Source organism: Agrilus planipennis, unplaced genomic scaffold (assembly GCF_000699045.2).
Source record: "Agrilus planipennis isolate EAB-ADULT unplaced genomic scaffold, Apla_2.0 scaffold185, whole genome shotgun sequence".
NCBI lineage: Eukaryota > Metazoa > Arthropoda > Insecta > Coleoptera > Buprestidae > Agrilus > Agrilus planipennis.
This window is the reverse complement of record NW_020439401.1, coordinates 355,119-376,433: the sequence shown is the minus strand read 5'-3', so window position 1 is coordinate 376,433 and position 21,315 is coordinate 355,119. Positions and strand designations below refer to the sequence as shown.

Sequence of the window (21,315 nt, the reverse complement as noted above, 5' to 3'; positions counted from 1 at the left end):
TCCAAGGAAAATACTGTTACTCTCTTGCTCACATTTGTTTTCTTAAGAAATTGAAACGCTACCTAGCCTAAAAAAGTAAGCAAGCGGCATAGTTTCCTTTTTTTGGTCGTGTTCAAATTACCTACGATAAGAAAACACTGCAAACTTTTGCACACAATTTTCGTTTAATGAGGATTTATTGCTAATTGAGAACGAATCGTTCAAAGTTGGTGAATAACTCTGTATGAGGTGTCGCCCATGTATGGGTTTTTAAAGTTATACTTCTTTTAGTACATTGAAACTAGAATTTTAGCATGCAACGGAAATGGAGCGCGCAACTGTCAACGCTAATCAAAAACGTTGTTCAAATAAATACAAATTAACTTATTAATATGTCAGTCAAATAACATTGGTCCAAGGAAATAACTTGCGACCTGGCAAATTATTTAAACCATTATTTCATATAATTCAAACTATACTATACACTTACAACCCATATGAAAAACCTAAGCCTAACCTACAATTACCTCCAATTAGGAGTGGCGGAAACAAAACAATGGCAAACTAATCTTCATACCATTTACTTAAGGCATTATCAGGCAATTGGGTTTTGTCTAATGAAATGATAATTGCCTAGACGAATAATTTGAAATAATAGACTAGTTGAAAGATATTTGTTCATATTCCAAAAATATAGCAAAATTTTATGGAACAACCCCAATCAGTGAGCACTTTTTCTACCCGTTCCCAAGTACCCCCTCGCCCTCGCTTACTCACTATCATATCGCATATTATATACAGTGAGATTTCCAGATTTTTAGAATTAAGTCCTGTAAAAAGATACATGTTTTGTGAATCAAACAAGTTGATATACATTTTCTACGACTTTTTTATTCTTTTTAAATGCGAACTTTATATTATAAGACCGTGTGGCAATAAAATTTCCAACACCGCCGTCTAATTCGTAACATCCATTAGAACAGAAAAGTAAAAAGCTTCGTAACTTTATTCGATAAAATTCTAGACCCTTTCAGCTCATAACGCCGCTTTCAAAATCTGCATTTTGATGAAGAATAAATTGATCGAAACGTAAAAGAATTTAATGTAAAAGGCTGTCCTTAGAAAAACCGCTTCGTTTATGCAAAGGCGCGGGACCAAGAATATTTACCTATTTGTATTGCAAGTGAAACTATCAGAAAAGTTGCTCTAGAATAAATTATTATTTCAATTTTGTAAACTAAAGATACAGGGGTGGCGTATTTAAAATATTGTTACGTTATGAAAAGGTATTAGAAAGAGTAAGACAACAGAGGACTCTATCGAAGTCAATAAGACGTATGCGAGATAGGACACCTTCTCACCTTTTATGAAGGTCTAGTCAGAGGCATATTAGAGGTAGAAACGGAAGTTAAGAGTGGTAGAGGCCGACCTAGATTAGCAAATAGTTGCTCTAACATTAAGGAAATGCGAAGATTAGTGCAGGATAGGAAACAGTGGAGGTGCGTGTCCAACTTAGGACTGATGATTATTTAAAACTGCAGGCTAACACGTACTTATCTAGTGTGTTAGTAGATAATAGCGGAATTAATAATAATTAATAGAGTTGTCACTTCTATGCTCGCGAACGGTTAATTTGGAAATTCGAAAAAGGTTGTTAAAGGTGTATGTTTGGAGCACGGCGTTGTACGGGTGCGAAACATGGACAGTGGGCGCGGCGGAAAAGAAAAGGTTAGAAGCGTTCGAAATGTGGTGTTATAGGCGGATGATGAGGATATCGTGGGTAGAAAAGGTTAGAAATGAAGAGGTATTGGAAAGAATAGGAGAACAGAGGACTCTATGGAAGTCAATAAAAAATAGGCGAGATAGGTTGGTAGGACACCTTCTCAGGTATGAAAGTCTACTCAGGGACATATTAGAGGCAGAAACAGGAGTTAGGAGGGGTAGAGGTAGACCTAGATAAGCTTACTGTTTAGCTCAGGATAGGAAAGAGTGGAGGTACGTATCCAGCCAGTCTTAGGACTGACGACCTTATGATGATGATGATGAGAGTAGTGAAATCAAGAAGTCAAGAGTCGATAGTTCAATTTAAGATCACAAAGATGCATGCTGGTGAGATGGGGCTTACCATCTTCATTTATTATTCTTTTCCCGGTCTTCTCAGTTTTCACTGGTTAATTTCGAGCAAGTGAAGACGGGCTAATGCCAAAGAACCTCACACATCTTTTGGGATACGATATAAAAACTAATGTTATGTTCTTAAATAATACAGAGCTAACAGTACTTCTTGCTCTGAAATATGATCGGTGATTATTAGAAACTCCGTTTCTAATTTAACCTGTTGGGTTAATATAATAAGTCAGAGGCGCTAAAGAAATAAACATAAAAATTCAGTTTAGTACAATACAATATCTAATTCACTAGTAATTAATAACTTCTCTTCTTAAATGTATCTATCTTAGGAATCAATTTCTAATTTTATTGAGAAAACAAAATCTGTATTAAATCACTTATTCGCACCATTTTAATTAACAAGGGATTCGAAGAAATTATTTTTTAACGCTGTGAGGAGTCGTGTTTCAACGGAAACAAAAGTCCGTTCCGAAGAACAAAATTAAATTTTCGTTCCGAGAGTAAAGAAGGGAAGCGCTTAACTGCTTATTACCTATCACCATTAAGATGATGTTCACATTATAAGTTATACCTTTTCTTTTCATAATACAAATTAACCTTCCGTTGACGTGAATTTTGCAGACGACATTTCAATCTCGAAGTAAAATTAGTTTGCCGTCTCAGCTTATACCTGAATTCACCCTTTGCGGTTCAGGAGGGATTCCACAGGCCCATTTGCACACAGGTGCGTTATGGGGGTGGCATTCTCTGACACTCACAAATATGTATAACATGGATATTGGGTGAAAGGAGTTTAGTAATAAATATACTGTTACCTTCTGAATGCGTTTACATTTACATATCAACGGGCTTTAACATGACAGCCATCCCTTGATGATTTATCACAAATTTTATGTCACGAACAACACAAACCGAGAATTTTTCAACCGTTGTTTAACTATTCGACAATTGTGTCTGCAAATTCTTTTTTAGTTAATTCGATTGAATTCATAATATTATATATAAAATAAATTATGTCAGCACAAGGCAAAGTAGTATTACGTATTTAGTATCAGCAATTTCTTATGCTGAAGTGTACGATGTGTTGCATACCTATTTACAAACAATTCCTTTAAATTTCATTTTTCAAACAATTTTTAACACAAAGAAAGTGATTAAACAAATTGTTCCCAAAAGTGAATTTCGACCACTCGAAGCAATGGTGCTAACAGTTTCGAGCTCACAGTGACTAATAGGGGGGAAAACATGTTTTATTTATATTAATTTTGTTATTTTCTGTTTCAGGTATGTACCTATCTATTCGACAGTTTGGTCCCCTCACATTGTATTTGGTGAGTCAAGTTACCTTAAAATCAGTTTTTATTTTTACCCAATTTCCAATATTTTCCTATTGAGAAGTTGTATTCATACAATTTATTTCATTGGCTATTCGAATTCGTAATAGGAGAAATAGGTATTCAAATGTTTAGAAAATTATAAACGAAACAAAATATGCAAATTCAAAGGGATTTCGTACTCCGAAATTTTATTCATAAGAACCCCGGGAAGACTACAATATAATACTGATTTAATCGTAAGTCCCGTTGTTTCTGTCATCGGGACTATCCGGGTCAGGACCTTCTGCTGTACGTGACATTCTATACTAATCGTGTATTTACCTGGGCTCAAAGTCTTAGGCTTATATATGTAGTTATATCGTTTTATTTATTTTTTTTCTTAACAATCTCCGCTTCAAACAGAAATGAAATTTATGGAATGAATTCTAAAACGTCAGTGTCAAGGGCGGGACTTAGCTATCGAGCCCTGCTAACGATTGCGCACTTAATTCACGCGAAATTTAACAAGTCTACATAACGCAAAACATTAAACCCAAGCGATTTAAATCCTTTGACCCTTTAACCGTAGTATTCTTAATCCCTTAACCATATCATCTTACTAATCGTAAGTTGGATTATGAAGGGCTTGTGTTTCGTGCCTTCAGACTCATTTTTGAGTCTTTTTTCACCGTCGCTCCCCTAAAGAAAACTTCTGGACCCGCCCCTGCTCTGCGTTTACTTCTTTTGATCTGAAATTACATTGAAGCAAGAACTTTTTCTTTGGATTTCGCTCCGTCCTCTTTTTTATACTTTTGTTGAACTTTCATTATTTCATTAATGGGACGAGTAATTTAGTAATGAAGTCTAGACTCGATGTAATATTTCTCATCTTATTCTAAGAAGAAAACGTATCCTTATCAAATATCAAACATTTTATACGTATTACCAATTCATTAGGAACATCATAAGAATAAACGTTATTTTTTACGTTCTTGTGAAGAACCGACATTTTAAATAACATACACTCGTGTACTTAGATGTGACTACAAAAGGATACAATTTAGAAAAAAAAAGCAGATCCAAACCGGGTACCCAGTCCATCTCTAGTTTTTGGATTAGTAATTCACTTTAACTTTCGTTGTTTGTAATAGAATTAGTGCTAAACAAAATACATATAATATAAAATCATGCCAATATTGTAACATTATATATTTAAATAAGTGATACATTTTTAAGTTTAATATTTTCACACCATAAAGCACACAAAGAAAAATATTACAAACTTGAAATTTCAACTTTCAACAGGATAACTCTTAATGAAAAATCCTGCGCTAGTCATATTACATAATACTCAGATCATATTCGCGATGGCTTAATTTTAATAGATAGGTAGATATGTGTGAAAATATAGATTATAAACATGGAATACAAACTAAGGGCTTAGAGAATAGCGTTATAGTAGAGAAAAAAGTAGAAATCCCTTCACTAAATTCGATTCAGATAGGACATATACGTACGTATGTCAAGAGGGATTTTTAATATCGGTACCCCCTTAATACTCGTAGAATGAATGCGTGTTAGTTGTTCATTTCCTCTATGTTTACGTAACCGTGTAAGAACTGGGTCAACAGATCATATCAAAAATTAATCTATGCATAAGCACTTTACATACGTACATGTCTGTGAATGTATTTAAGACCTTTACTAATCAGTCTACTGGTTATATAACTTTTTAATTTCGAAAAAGCGTTTAATTATTATTGCCAATTGCCTCAGAACTAAGCCGAATTATCCCAAATTATTCTAAAAGCAACCAACTAACGTAACATGGCTTTTTTGCGTGATTGGTACCATTAAGTAGCATCTAATCTAATGAGAGTGTCTCCAAAGGTTGTATCAGAATCCCTTATTATTGCTTTACGTGTAAAAAAATATTGTTGGATAATTATTTCTTAATTAATAGTATATGTTGTACGCTTCTCCATTCATTTTATTAAATTTTATTGAAGACCGCATCCAAATCGGTTAAGAAATGCCGGAGTTATTAATTTTTAAAAGTTTCAGCACTTATAAAATATACACAACCACATACATATGTGTGTATTGTCATTAATTACAGCTATCGTGGCGCTAAGTGGGGTCATTGACTTGTTTTTGTTATTGTTTACAACCGCATTCCTGAGGAAACCCCTTGTCTAGACGCCTAGTCGTTGACCTACATTCTAACCGATTTCCATGATGGCCGCGCGTCTGTCAACCAATCAGAGGCCTCGAGACGGTTAAAACACGGAACACTGCATGCGTAAGTTAGTCACGCGCGCTGCGTTGAAGGGTGTAGTTCGGTTCGCAATTTTTAGGTTAAAAATTACGTAAATTTATACATTATTTATTTTAACTTTTCAATAAAGGTATTTATGTTAGAAAATACTCCTTTTAAGAGAATTACTATATAAAAAAATTGAAAATTTTAAGGTATATCCGGAATAATCTTTATACTCAGTTCTCTGAGTTTATTACTACAAAATAAACTAGATTATATTATGTTTTAACTTTAGCTCATATCTGTAAATTGCACACAGGGCGTTACAAATAACGTTTATTAGAAATCTGTCAGATTTCATGTAATGGATCCAAAACTACAGCTAATGACTAATGACATTTGCTTTCTACATAAAGACTAGCCAATATTTGTAGAAACTGTTATATAGATCTTCTCATCATCTTCTCGAATCATTCGTATAGTTTAGTTGGAATTAAAACATACAATTTAAATCCCAGTTTTATTTGCTTTCTTCGCAATTAAAGGAAGTTTACTGAGTATTCTTGAAAAATCACTGTTAACCTCTGCGTCAGCTACCACTTGTTGTTGTAAATACAATATCAAAATTAACCCAAATTACTAAACTGTCACACGTAACGTTTATTTACTTTGATTAAATTTAGGGACGAAAACCACGGAAGGAGTTCGAGAACAAACAACAATTTCAGTCGCCTCGTTTAAACGGATTCTTTTCCAGTATTAATTTTGGATCTTGCGGTAGAAGATAGAAAATCCTTTAACATACAAAACTATCTTGTACTAACTAACTATTTCTCTATATTTTCGATTCCGCGTACACTAATTACTAAAACAATTCGAACGGTACTGCATTCTACAGACACCTGTACCTATACGACTTTTTTCAATCATAATTTATATGTATTTATTATCGTTAAAAATAATTTCAAATTACGGACTACTGTTATACGTAATATACATATTTTCAACTTCGGGACCAATGGATAGAAAATTAGATTGATATTAGTTCACTATTAAAAGAAAGTCACAATCAGACTTTTGTGTAAGAAGGATAATTCATAAAATCGATAATAAACGGTAAATTTCGATATAAGTAAGTAAATGCAAAATAAATTGTAATTATATGTCAGCTTATTTAATAAATTACTCATGAAAAAATGCAATGAAACTGCTTCATAAGTAAAATTTCAGACAGCTATGTGGTGCTTTTACTAACTGGCTTATTAAGAAGGATTATACTATTTTATTTTAAATTAAAACTCATGAACAAACTACACTAGGTGCTGCTGTATAATAGGTATCACGTAAATAAATTTTTAGTGTGGCCTATATATGTATGTACTTTAAATTTTAAGCAGTTGTAAAAAATATTGCACCTATACGTAATGAGTATTTAAATCTGCATTTCTTATAATCAACTTTTTTTATTTAAAAACGCACCTTTACTAAGTAAGTACCCGATTAGTTTTAGTTTTGTTCTTGAAGTAGTTGGTGGTGGGAGGGTTAGATTAGGTAATGAGATAAAACTTGAAACCAACTAGGGACTGAAGAGGAGTGCATCTGTATGGAAATCTTAAAATGCCTTTTCCAGAGGGAATATTGAAAAGAAACATTAATCCCAGTTTCTTCCTGAATAACGTATCTAGTTGGGTTTTAAAAATCATAAGACGCTAAATTGCTTTTACCTCTGGTAATTTATTATTCTTTAATCGATTTTTCTTGTTGCGTCAATCCCGGTAACTCCTTCAGCCGAAACTCCTTAATGGGAATATGACGGATAGTTTTAATAAAATTTTAGTCTACAAACATGTAAAATGCGCTCGTTTAATGCAGCCAAGTGACATATGTCAATCTAGGGGGCATGTAATTAGAATTAGATTAAAATTTAGTGCTAACCGGGTACGTTTCCTTAAAAGGAATAAAGAGTAAACAGTCCCATGTGGAGTTTCTTGTTGAATACAAGAGATTGCAGTCACTGACAGAATTGTTATGAACACTTTTTTCATACACTGCAAAAATAAGTCGACGTGGGACTTCTGAAAAGATAGGTCAATAGATATATTACTGTTTAACGGAAGATTTTACAAGGAGTTATATACATTTTATTTCTCCTATTCAGTACCCAGCTCCAGGACTTTGATTAAAATGGAACAGTTATGATTTTCTATTATACACATATTAAGAATACATGTACCTTTTATAGATTAGCTGTTTAGACTTAGATAGGCCTCACACTGTGCGTTACTTCTTTAGCTTAATTGTAGTTACGTGTTTCCAACCACCCCTATATTCAGGGGTAGTTAGTGGATAGGTGTTGCAGGGCTGCATAACTGGCAAAAGATTTAGATATTTTGCCACTTTTTATTATTTATTAATACAAGTAGTTAGACGACAAATAACACACCGATGGGTTTGTACTTTTGCCAATCCTTGTTCACCAAGTAAATAAACGCAATAATTGTAATCAATAAACAATACAAATTAGAACAAACGACCTATCCCCATACAACTTTCGTTATACTTATTAAATTATTGTTGCTGGTGCTTGTTTTTTCTTTTGTTTCTAATTGAGTAACCCGGCACTGTCGATACCCGGCATCATTATCCGGTGCCCGACCCATCTCTATTATAGACCATGAAATTTTCAAACGGTAGATTAATTTCGTCATGAACCGCCACTGTCTCGATCATAAAAAATGTTGTAATTGTATGTATCTACGTGTATCCAATAGCAATACGTAGATAGGAGATGAGTTTGGTAGGAAGAAACTTTGAAATGTTGCGCTGGTTGGCAAACAGCCCCTTAAAGACAGCAATAAATTGCTGTTGATCTCGAATCGTTGGCCGTAGTGTTCGAGTGACAAGAGAAATTAAAATTGGGGTTCGATTGTAATAGAAGGACGTACAAGTGTCACACGGGGATTTACTCCACGTTCAGACTCAATAAACTTGTAGCTTCATTCTAATCTGATGAGATCGGTAAATCGATATTCCATTAATTAAACTTTAATTGCAGCTCGTAAACTATCACTTCCCTAGATATTTTATAATTATAAAACGGTACGGTGCGGTCTTTATTATTTTAAGCTGCGCTAGTTTACTTAATTTTTATTGGAACAGAAGGGAAGTAAACAAAATTGTAAATTTGAAACGAGATGAGGAAGTATATTGTTAATGGAATTGCTAAATTTGGCACGATCTGCCTTTTTTTTAAGTTTTACACCATTAAAACAAAGTAATATTGTGCATCAATTTCTTCAAATAATTTTTTTGCATAGGTAATNTTTGTAACTTATTTAAACCTAAAGTGTTGCACCATTAAAACAAAGTAATATTGTGCATCAATTTGTTCAAATAATTTGTATTCGCTTACACCGGAACTACTTTGTCTTTCTATCACGGATGAGATAGAAATTTTTTTTGCATAAGTAATTTAATATATTGAGACATTTACCATATTGTGATGCTAGCTCCGCTATCAGTTAAGCCATGTCTTAAAAGTGTTTTGAAGTGCTTTGTTGAATGAAAATCATTGTCCACCACAACTACTGACAATAGTCGTCATTTTTATATCGATATACCACGGTTAATAATTCATGCCTTCGTTCTGATGGACTTTTTATAAAATACCACCCTCATCAACGTCCTAAACCACATTAAATCCTGTTCAAAAAGTCGTTTAAACACTAAACCAATGAAATATTAATTCTTGGTTGACGGATTTTCAACCAGAGAGTTATAACATTTATAAATACTAAAAGTTTACAAGGTGACAAAATAATATAAATTATTTCAGTCCAAATTAATAGTTAAAACCTTTTTGTCAGACTTAATACCAAAGTAGTTAAATAGGTTTTTGTACAGAAATGTCTATATGATGGCCCCCACACCCTTGGGGGGTGGTGGGATCGAAAGAGGAGGTCTCCCCCACCACTGATCTAACTTTTCCACTAGTTTTTTACCTTTGAATATTGTTTAAGAATGACTATATAAATATTTACATGCCTAGAAATGTATAAAAATTGGTATATTTATTAACTTTGAACCCCCATAACTTTTTATGGGGGTGAGACTGCCATGAACTTTTTATGGAACAGTGGTGGGGGAGACCTCCTCTTTCGATCCCCCCCACCCCCATCATCTAGACCTTTACCCAGAAACCTTTAACTTAAAGTCAAAACTTTAAATCAACTCATTTGAAAATGTTATGGATTGTGGTTGATACTATTCCGTAATTAGAAGCTAAAGGTAATGGAAAAGTTTCTCACACCAACTTGAAAAGTGATTCAAACCAACCAGCTGGCCGTCCATCGCTTTAACCACAGAGTATAACGGGATTATCCCTGCTCTCATTCCATCCTGTAAAGCAAATTATTTCGGAGATTTACGTACCTTAAGCACACATCCTTTTAAAATAGGCGTCAGGAGTCGGCACCACATAACGTCTGCGAAGCCACGCCACGTTGTCTGTGTATTATGGAAATTTCGAGCAGATTTCGCATGTTCTATGCTAATTACCCAACGAGCCCAGATTTGCATTCCATTTACTAAAGTAGCTGTTTTACAGTTTGCCCTTCGAGTGGGCCTTTTTTTATTGTGCGGTTTCACCTGCAGTCCTTTTGCAAAGAATACATCCCGCAAGTTCGCAGTAATATATCGATATCCATTACAGTTGCAAAACACATAAAAAGATTTATTTGTAAATACAAATATTCAATACACAATTCGTTTTAGCGACTTAATTGCTTTAATCATTTCGAGAAGTCAATAAATCCTTTAAAAAAAAAAACGGTACTATAGAGTTGTCAAATCGGTTATTCATATTTAGAAACGACTTTGAACTTATTCATACAATTTGACAGATAAGTCCACACTTAATAATTGATTTCAATTGATATAGTAGTATTAGCATCTAGCAAGGAGGACTTAGAGATAGCTTTAAATAAAATGGAAGCGGTACTGACAGATCAGTACTGTATGACAATAAATAAAAGTAAAACTAAAATACTGGTATGCAAGGGAAGAAAAAGTAGGGAAAGAGCGAATATAAAGATAGGAGACGAAAAATTAGAAGAAGTGGCTGATTTTAGATACCTAGGAAGTCAGATAAGTGAGGATGGAAGGAGTAGTAGGGATATAAAGCAGAGGATAGCGCAGGGTCGTGTCGCCTTTAATAAAAAGAAGTCACTTCTATGCTCGCGAACGGTTAATTTAGAAATTCGAAAAAGGTTGTTAAAGGTGTATGTTTGGAGCACGGCGTTGTACGGGTGCGAAACATGGACAGTGGGAGCGGCGGAAAAGAAAAGGTTAGAAGCGTTCGAAATGTGGTGTTATAGGCGGATGATGAGGATATCGTGGGTAGAAAAGGTTAGAAATGAAGAGGTATTGGAAAGAATAGGAGAACAGAGGACTCTATGGAAGTCAATAAAAAATAGGCGAGATAGGTTGGTAGGAAACCTTCTCAGGCATGCAGGTCTAGTCAGAGACATATTAGAGTTAGGAGGGGTAGAGGTAGACCTAGATTAGATTACTGTTCGCAAATAGTTAAGGATGTGAGCTGTTCTAGTTTTAGGAAAATGCAGAGATTAGCTCAGGATAGAAAGAGTAAAGGTGCGTGTCCAGTCTTAGGACTGACGACCTTATGATGATGATGATTATAAGTTGTGTAACTGTAACAACTCAATTGTGATAAACAGCATTAAAACATAATAGATTATCAACTCACTGATTAATCATCGAATCCTGTGCTTCCTGCTTAATGTACAGAATCTTGAATTTCACCGCGAATAAAAGAAAGATTCGCAATTCTGCGTAAAATGGTTACGTTACAAATTTAAGTTTATGTCTTAAGTATTAATTGTGGTGCTCTCTATTCTTTCTCCAGTCATCAGGACAAGTGGTGATCAGATTTAATAAATAAATAATTATAAAGTACAAAAGTTGTCGGTAATTTGTTGCTTCTATTTTCATTTAAATGGTAACCGATGTCGTTTTGACCTTTAAACACGTGAGGCAATTTCCGAGAAATTCTACAGAAAGCTTTTACATCTTTATTATTATGCAGAAATGAGCAACTTTTTAAAAGTTTTAATACCAGAGGTTGCACGGTTTTGAATTCTGTGTACGTTTTCTTTGTGGTTTTCCAACAAACGAGCTAAAGAATTTCATTTTACAATAATCTTAAAATTGACTAACGGGCAATAACGGGTCTCTAGTCTCTTCTTGAAAGCAACTCTACACTGACTTTTTTTGTTTATTATAGTTCTCATTCGTTGTTGCAACTCATGTAACAAAGCGACGGTACGCCTCTGCGACAAGATTAATACGATTATAAAATAGTCGCCATACCTTCCTAAACGTAGGGTTTACGGCATCCCCTTCAAAGTTTAATTAATGTTAACGATCGACAAGCGTCTTTATCATAAAGACTTTATTATATAAGTCATCATGGGGTGTTGGTCAGACAATAACTGGAGATTATTAGACGATGTTCCTTCCCTAGGAATTACGGCTACAAATTCCAACGAAACGACCTCGGCTATTGCAAACTGGAATGTTAATTTCGCGCGTTAATTCTCGGTTATCATCAAACAGAGATGATATCTTAAGGGTAGAAATACTCAACATATAACAAAAATAAAACGAAAGTATTCTGATTAATATTTTTTATTCAATTTATAATGCGAACTGTCACACAGACACGTGAATTCTTAGCTAAAGACATTTTCTTTGAAATTGGAATTTTGATCGTCTCAACTATAGAAAGGTACAGGTCTGACGAAGGAAGCTGGCGAGCGATCGCGCAGGTACTCGCCCATTTATGACCTATTTGGGTAAGTCACTTGGAACCGATACACAAATAAGCTTTCAGGAGGCGTAAATTATTGTATTAATACAGATAGGACAGTAGCGTACTAGAAAATAATGTAGAAACATAACTTAACAAAAAGAAAAAATAAACCTGTTGCTTTTGTTTTATAGTTAGTTTTCACATTCACTCTTATCATGGGAATCTCTATCACTGTCACCAACTTCAACAATTAGTTCATCTGTTTGTCTGTCTATTACTTGCTCACTGATCCCTATTTTTAAATATTTAATCTACGCCCCTGATACGAATACTGAAGAATGAGGGCTGCAATCTTTATACCTAAAACTGCCTACTTTTGTCACCGCGCATCCACGCCATTTTAAAATTTCCGCCAGCTTCCAGCGTCAGGCCTGTATGCAGAACTAAAATCAAATCATTTTCTTATAGCTAAAAATTAATAGGTACCTATTTACTAATATTAACTAAAAATTATAGTATACTTCGTTTACTTTCTGTAGCGATGTGACCTTCAGTTTGACCGGTGCAAAGTAGAAAAGAACAGCACTAGGCCAGAAAAGGAAGGAGACAACTCTCTTGATCGGTGAGAAGCGTATAATCCNACTCTCGGCCAAACTCTTAACCGGTGAGGAGCGTATAATCGATACAGTACTGCACGGAAAAATTGACCATTTTATCCACTACAATTGCATTGCTCAAATGTGCTGTTATTGGTACCATTTACTACTGAAAATATCAACGAGATGATTATTTATATTTGAAGACATATTAAAGGCTTTAATGCTTGTTTGCGACTCGCATTACTATTCTTGATTGAACAAATCATTTGGCAGGTACTGTATGAAAAAGTGTGTTTAATGAGCAAGAGTCGAGAGTATAATGAGCTTTTTTCTCCCTACCTACGATTTTACAGCACGCATCCAAGACATTGGAAGGGACACATCGCTAGAGAAAGTAAATGAAGTATACCTATTTAATATTAAAAATATTTATCACCTTTGCATAGAAACCTTGTAACTGAACATTAGCTAAAAGTCTACAAACCCTAATAGCCTTTCAGATTCCCTCATAATTTTTAATATAACCATTTAATTTTGGGAAGTGAGTGAACCTTTCTCAATTGCATACGCTCTTCCTGTTTTGTACAGAAACAAAAAGTTACGAATATTCTATATTATCGAAATAAATTTAAAGTCTGCATTATACAAGCGAATTTTCCATAACGTATGTATGTTGATGTCTATTGATTTAATCGTGGCATATTTGTGTGTCCCTTTGTGTATTTAGTTCACGTATCAGTCGCAGTGTAAACAGCTCTATGAGAACGTTAACGAGCCATTAGTTGGTGAAAAACGGTCATTTCCACCTCTAATATCCACGTTTTGGGTGATGGAAAGCGCGATACATCACGATACCGTAACATTTACTGAATGTCTAACATCCCTTTTCTTCGCCATTCTTTTCATTGATTAGGTGTGTTGTACTTTTCCAATATTCCCTGCAGGCAATTAAGGAAACGTTTGAGTTCAATATCCTTTAGGCGTTCACAAGCGCTTCCTCTGCACTTAGTGTGACGAACAATCGATTCTGAAATGATACAATTCAATTATGAAGTGACTTGTTCAACTTGAGTACCTAACGTAAAGCCGGTTCTACACTAACGCGAACACTCGCGAACAACTGGACCGCGAATTGTAAATCAAAAGTACTTATTAGACATTCTCCTCGTAGTTTAGAGAGAAAGGGGAGCAGAGTGATTTTCTTGAAATCCAAATCTTCTAGTACCTACAAAGAGCAGTCTCTTTGCCAATAGTCATATCTCAAATTACATGCAACATAATGTAAAAAAACAATATATTTCTTACTGAAACTGATAATTCTTACCATACAATTTGCATTTTAGGCATATAAAATTGATCGCAAATTTAATTTATAGTCTAATAAATAACTAATTAGGAACTGTCTTCTCCTCCAAATAAATGCTTCAGAATGTTCGTGACAGTGTAGATTCGGCTTTAGTATAGATATAATATAATAATTTTAAATCGTTTTATTCAAAAATAAATCTCCTAATAGCAAAATTAAAACTAATGTCAAGAGAATGAGAAATGAAATTTATTAAGCAGAAAGTACTTACTGTGCCCGCTATAATCATGTTACAGACCATTAAATTTTCATTGAGAAGGCAATTCCACTGTACTTCGAGTGGAAGAAGTAACAGATCTAATTACAAAACGTTACGCATGATGCGATAGATTCAGTTACTGTAATCATCAATTGTTTAGTGTCTTATTCCATAACTTGTGTTTCGGTTTTTCTATATAATATAGAAATTGAGCTTTTGGATAACATATGCTTTTTCAGATTTCAAAAAGAAGAAAAGAAGTGAATACATTTTTTCATTTGTTTTCCGAATTTCTTTTATTATTCAAACAGATCATTCTGTCATAGGTTGAAGAGCCCTTTGAGAATACATTCGATTTCTTGTAAAAAATGTCGTAGCATTTCAAAAAAATATATTCACACATATATATTTATGAGGAAGACGTCAAGGGATTGATAAAAATGTATGTAAAGGTATATTTTAAATATTAAGCTTTTGCAAATTAATAGTGATAGGTACAGGAATAACTTTAATTTTCTTAAATGTAAATGTTTGAAATATCCTAACACAATCTGTATCGTTCGATAAGAATAACAATTTTATTGGATTTCGTCAGTTCCATTCTACAAAGCACTTTTCATATGTTTGTTCTCGAAATACGAGAAGTAGCCCTTTTGTATTTCTATCAAGCGGCAGACAGCTCACAAGTTTCGAGAAAATTAAACTTCTTTGTTTTGTCTTGACTTTTCTATCCCATGTGTACATTCTCAGGACATGGACAATTCAAAGTTGACTAAACAGTTGACTTGGAACAATTCAGAATATGTTCTTTTTTGGCTTCCGTATTGCTAACGTTTGCTTACTAGGGCATAATAGTGATAGTGTATCTCATAAAAACTACTACCAACATACAAGCAAAAATTGTGTACTACCGATAAAATGCAAACTTGATGTTAGGGTGGCAGTCAACAATTTATAAAAAAGTTCTTTTTAGTGTAACGTTTCGGTTTATAGTCATCATCGGACCTTTGAAAATTTTATTGCATCACTAACATTTTGCTTTTTGACGTAACAACGTCTTATAATTCGATGGAACCGGCTGTACGCACGAAAAAACATAACTCATGCGGCGTTACCTCGCTCTGAGGCGTTCCATTTAAGGCTTGAAGTGCAAGCGAGAGCGCGGAACGAGCGACAAAGAGGCACAATCGGCCTCCGCGTTCGGCAGCGTTCGACATCTGTCTCTCTCCTACTTGAGTGAGCGATGCGTCCGCGTGGACAGCTGCTATACAATAATACATTTCCATTTACCTCCTTCTCTATATCCATACAAAATATCTATCGAACAAATAAAATTAAAATTTTCTTTTGAAAAATGAAACTATTCCATCAGTATTTTCTTATGACGTTGTCACGTTCAACTATCGTCAGTAAACCGACTTTACAGACAACCGATTTTTTTTTTACTTTCCATTAGCTTTCCCCTTATGATTTTTCTATTACGTAGAAATTATGGGTACATTTAATGCTTTTATACTTTAATGCAATAGAACGATATTGTCGAAAGACAATAAAAAACTTTGTGACTCAATTCCATTGTTTTTCTTCATTTCTGCTAGAAATAAATTTTTGTTTTATATCGTGATCTTAGTATGATTCTCAGAGTTCCGTTTCAAATTTAGGCCTACAATTTTAATTGATAAATGCCCAGTGTCTAAGTAATTAAACCAATTGAGTTGTCAGGAAAAAGTAATTGATTTCTAAAAATAGTAACCATAAAAAGAAAAAAATTAAATCATTAGATCAGATTTAATTCCAGAATGACGCAAAATTAATTAATAGGGGTATAATGGTCCCTGAAACACGAATTAATTGGCATTTGACATCATGTTAACCTTTAGAAGCAAGGACCGGAATGATGATTGATTGAAGGTTTTGAGCAGCTGTATGAAATTTTACATGACACAAATCTATCCAATTACGTATAAATAAACAAATAAATGTATTTACAAAGTATTAAGGAAAATTAGTTATACAAAAGCTATGAATAAAACTTGACTAGTGCAATTTGATCATCATCAATGAGGAAGTTGAAAAGTTTTGATATACAGGAATATTTCTTAACCATTTATCTTATTTTTTCTTACAATAAACATTTAAATGGTTGTTTTTATCATCACTTTCTAAATTGATAGTAATATTAATTAACGATAGAAAAAGGAAAGAGTGCGTACATAGGATTTGTAGATTTAGAGAAAGCTTTTGACAATGTTAAATGGGACAACTTAAAAATGTAGGGATGAGTTACAAAGATAGAAGAGTGATACTTAGTTTGTATTGCATAGAAACCTTGTAACTGAACATTAGCTAAAAGTCTACAAACCCTAATAGCCTTTCAGATTCCCTCATAATTTTTAATATACCCATTTAATTTTGGGAAGTGAGTGAACCTTTCTCAATTGCATACGCTCTTCCTGTTTTGTACAGAAACAAAAAGTTACGAATATTCTATATTATCGAAATAAATTTAAAGTCTGCATTATACAAGCGAATTTTCCATAACGTATGTATGTTGATGTCTATTGATTTAATCGTGGCATATTTGTGTGTCCCTTTGTGTATTTAGTTCACGTATCAGTCGCAGTGTAAACAGCTCTATGAGAACGTTAACGAGCCATTAGTTGGTGAAAAACGGTCATTTCCACCTCTAATATCCACGTTTTGGGTGATGGAAAGCGCGATACATCACGATACCGTAACATTTACTGAATGTCTAACATCCCTTTTCTTCGCCATTCTTTTCATTGATTAGGTGTGTTGTACTTTTCCAATATTCCCTGCAGGCAATTAAGGAAACGTTTGAGTTCAATATCCTTTAGGCGTTCACAAGCGCTTCCTCTGCACTTAGTGTGACGAACAATCGATTCTGAAATGATACAATTCAATTATGAAGTGACTTGTTCAACTTGAGTACCTAACGTAAAGCCGGTTCTACACTAACGCGAACACTCGCGAACAACTGGACCGCGAATTGTAAATCAAAAGTACTTATTAGACATTCTCCTCGTAGTTTAGAGAGAAAGGGGAGCAGAGTGATTTTCTTGAAATCCAAATCTTCTAGTACCTACAAAGAGCAGTCTCTTTGCCAATAGTCATATCTCAAATTACATGCAACATAATGTAAAAAAACAATATATTTCTTACTGAAACTGATAATTCTTACCATACAATTTGCATTTTAGGCATATAAAATTGATCGCAAATTTAATTTATAGTCTAATAAATAACTAATTAGGAACTGTCTTCTCCTCCAAATAAATGCTTCAGAATGTTCGTGACAGTGTAGATCCGGCTTTAGTATAGATATAATATAATAAAGCTCGTAAACTNTAACATTTAATAGGTAGAAGTTGGCATTGTGAATGAAATTAGAATATAAATTACATATTAATGAAATATTCCAACACGATGGATTCACATTATTAAGTACTAACTAACTATTAAACGTTTCCTATGCGTTAAATATTAGTTGAACTTTGAAACTTTTGAAGAAGTCGTTGGTTGCTATTGGAACAAATGCATATAAAATCGCATTGTCACTTTTTTGTTTTGACAATATCCTAGTTTAATTAGAAAGCTATAAAAAGTGTAATTTTCTATGTCTAAAAGAAAAGTTGGCGTTAATACATTTTATTTCATTAAAACGGGTTGAGATATAAAATAAGTTAAAAAAAATAAGGTTAAAAAAATATGAATAATACACTACGTATTTAACGAGTAACAAATATTCTAGTACCATATATTACTCCAAAATTTCAAATTAAAGTGCAAAAGAACGTCGTTAAGACGCGATAACTGATAAGTAACTGAATATCAATTTTAGAGGCGAATGTAAGTTTATTTGTTTATTACGATTTCACACTTCAACTATTCTTCTGATCATCATGAAATTTTGTACACACATTGTCAGGAATACGGAAAAGGACATAGGGTATCTTTTATCAAAAAAAAAAAAATACTGCTCCAGAAATATAAAAAGATTAGTTTTATGTGATTATCGTTGATCTTTGACAGCATTCTATGAATTGTCTAATTCAGTGGTTTCCAACCTGTGGGGCGCGAGACTATTGCAAAGGGGAGCATGCAGCTGTTTCCAAAATATCATTTTCCCACTTAAACAAACCTTTAGAAATTTTATTGCTATTTGTAACATCTTACCTATGTGAAACTGGTTTTTCTACAGTAGCTGTCTTAAAAACAAAGTATCGATCTCGCTTAGTGATTCAAAAGGAACTGAGAACCGCGATTTCTTCAATGATACCACGGTTTGAGAAAATGTGCGCTGAAAAACAAGCTCAACCGTCGCATTAAATTTTTATAATGTTGTAATTGTTAGAAAAATTAAAGGGGCGCAACAATTTTTTTTAAAGGGGGGCGCACGTACAAAAAGGTTGGAAAACAATGGTGTAATTATTTTGAAGAGCTCTAGGGAAGGAAAATTTCCACCCCACCCCCCTTCCGCTGCCGATGAGGTACCTCATGAAGTTTCTCAAATTTGTTTGACAGTTTTATTTTTTTAAGTAAAATTTCGTACTTCAAAAGGAAATACAGGAGTTAAGATTTTTGTTTAATGGTCTAAATATTACAAGTGCTGTATCGTTTTAATGACTTAATTCTCAGTTTAAAAAATTGAACTATCCTTATTTGCAAAAGTTGAAATAATTATTATCCCATTTTTAAATATTAAGCTGGAATGGACTATTTCATTGAGTTTTGTTAGGTGAATGGTTTGTAAAGCATTAGGAACTTTTATTATTATTTTATCATTATTTAGAGTGAACAGGTACGTACTGGCTAACCAGAAAACTTTTAACGACTACAATTTTTATTAATCAATATCCATTTAAGGATTTTATGTAACGACCTAGTAAACTTCATTTATGTTTAGCCGCCGCGCAAGTTTTATGCGTAATTAAATTCGGATTCGGACCCAGACAGAAACTGGAAAACGTTATTAGCGTAAAACATTAACTAGCAAATTAACGACACTAACGATCAATACTTCGCAATCTCTATGAAGAAGAGAAACGATACGAAAATTTTAGTCTGTCAATTACATCTGATTACTATTGAAAAGGAAAACTGCTTTGCCAAAGGCGTGGGCTCCTAACGAAATATTCTATTCCGGTAGAGGGGGCGGGCGCAACCCAGTATCCCACTGCTGTACTTTATTTATCTAACTAAAGTTATAGACACACACGCCCAAAAATATGCATTTATAAATAAAAAATAGTTATCAAACATCAAACAGGGATGCACACTGTAACCGCTACTTTTTAATTTATACATCGAAGACGCGATCAACATCATTAAAGACAGTACAAGGATACATATACAGGGGCAAAAGATAAGTATGTTTAGTTTTGCTGATGATATAGCAGTATTAGCATCTAGCAGGGAAGAGTTAGATATAGCTTTAAATATAAGGGAAGCAGTATCGACTAAACAGTCCTGTATAAAAATAAATGAAAGTAAAACAAAAATACTGATATTCAAGGGAAGAAAAAGTAGGAAAAGAGCGAATATAAAAATAGGAGACAAAAAATTAGTAGAAGTGACTGATTGTAGGTATCTAAGAAATCAGATAAGTCAGGACGGAAGGAGTAGGAGGGATATAAAACAGTGGATAGGTCACGGTCTAGTCGCCTTCACTAAAAAGAAGTCACTTCTATGCTCGCAAACGGTTATTTTGCTAAGTTGCTAAAGGTATATGTTTGGAGCGCGGCGCTGTACAGGTGCGAAACATGGACGGTGGGCGCGGCAGAAAAGAAAAGGTTAGAAGCGTTCGAAATATGGTGTTACAGGCGAATGATGAGGATATCGTGGATAGAAAAGGTTAGAAATGAAGAAGTATTAGAGAGAATAGGAGAACAGAGGACTCTATTAAAGTCAATAAGAAATAGGCGAAATAGGTTGGTAGGACACCTTCTCAGGTACGAAGGTCTAATCAGAGACATATTAGAGGCAGAACCTAGGGAGAAGCGCTTGAAACTACAGCAGCATTTTTCGGTATTTTCGCTTGTAATATTCTTTTTGTTTAAAAGTTTATGAGAATGCTTGATATTTAATTCAAACGTTCTACAACCATGTTCAGTTTATCTCGTAAAAAAATTTTGTAATTTTATCCTAAACGCTGAAAAGTTCTTTTGAATAAAATATATTTACATCAAAGTTCGCTGCATTGGATTATCAGTTATCAATTTTTGCCGTAAGTCTTCGTTTTGGCACTTCCTATTAAGAATAGAATTACATTTTCCTGTTGCTTTAATAAAATTAGGGATTTTCTAATTCTATTGATAATATTAATTGCGTCTACAAAGTCTTTCTTTCCTCTTTACCGATCAATCGATTTCTTAATGATACTATAAGGATAATCTTTACTCTACAGGGGCGTTCACAAATATTGAGGTAGAGTGAACAACAATGCGATGGTGTCGTGAGACACCCAGTAGGAACAAAATTTCTTACGCTTTTGACAGATATTTGAAGTTTTTTGTTAAGTCGTTTTCTTTTATATTATGAATGATTGATTCTCTTAAAATATGTCGTAATGTTAATACCTAAAGGTCTCTCGAAGACATCAGAAGCATAATTCAAA

At 33.8% G+C, this 21,315-nt stretch overlaps 1 protein-coding gene across 1 annotated transcript in view; it reads left to right on the top strand.

The window, feature by feature from the left end:
- LOC112905807 (dopamine D2-like receptor) overlaps positions 1-21,315 on the top strand; it is a 188,316-nt gene that overhangs the window by 128,629 nt on the left and 38,372 nt on the right. The window lies entirely within an intron of this gene.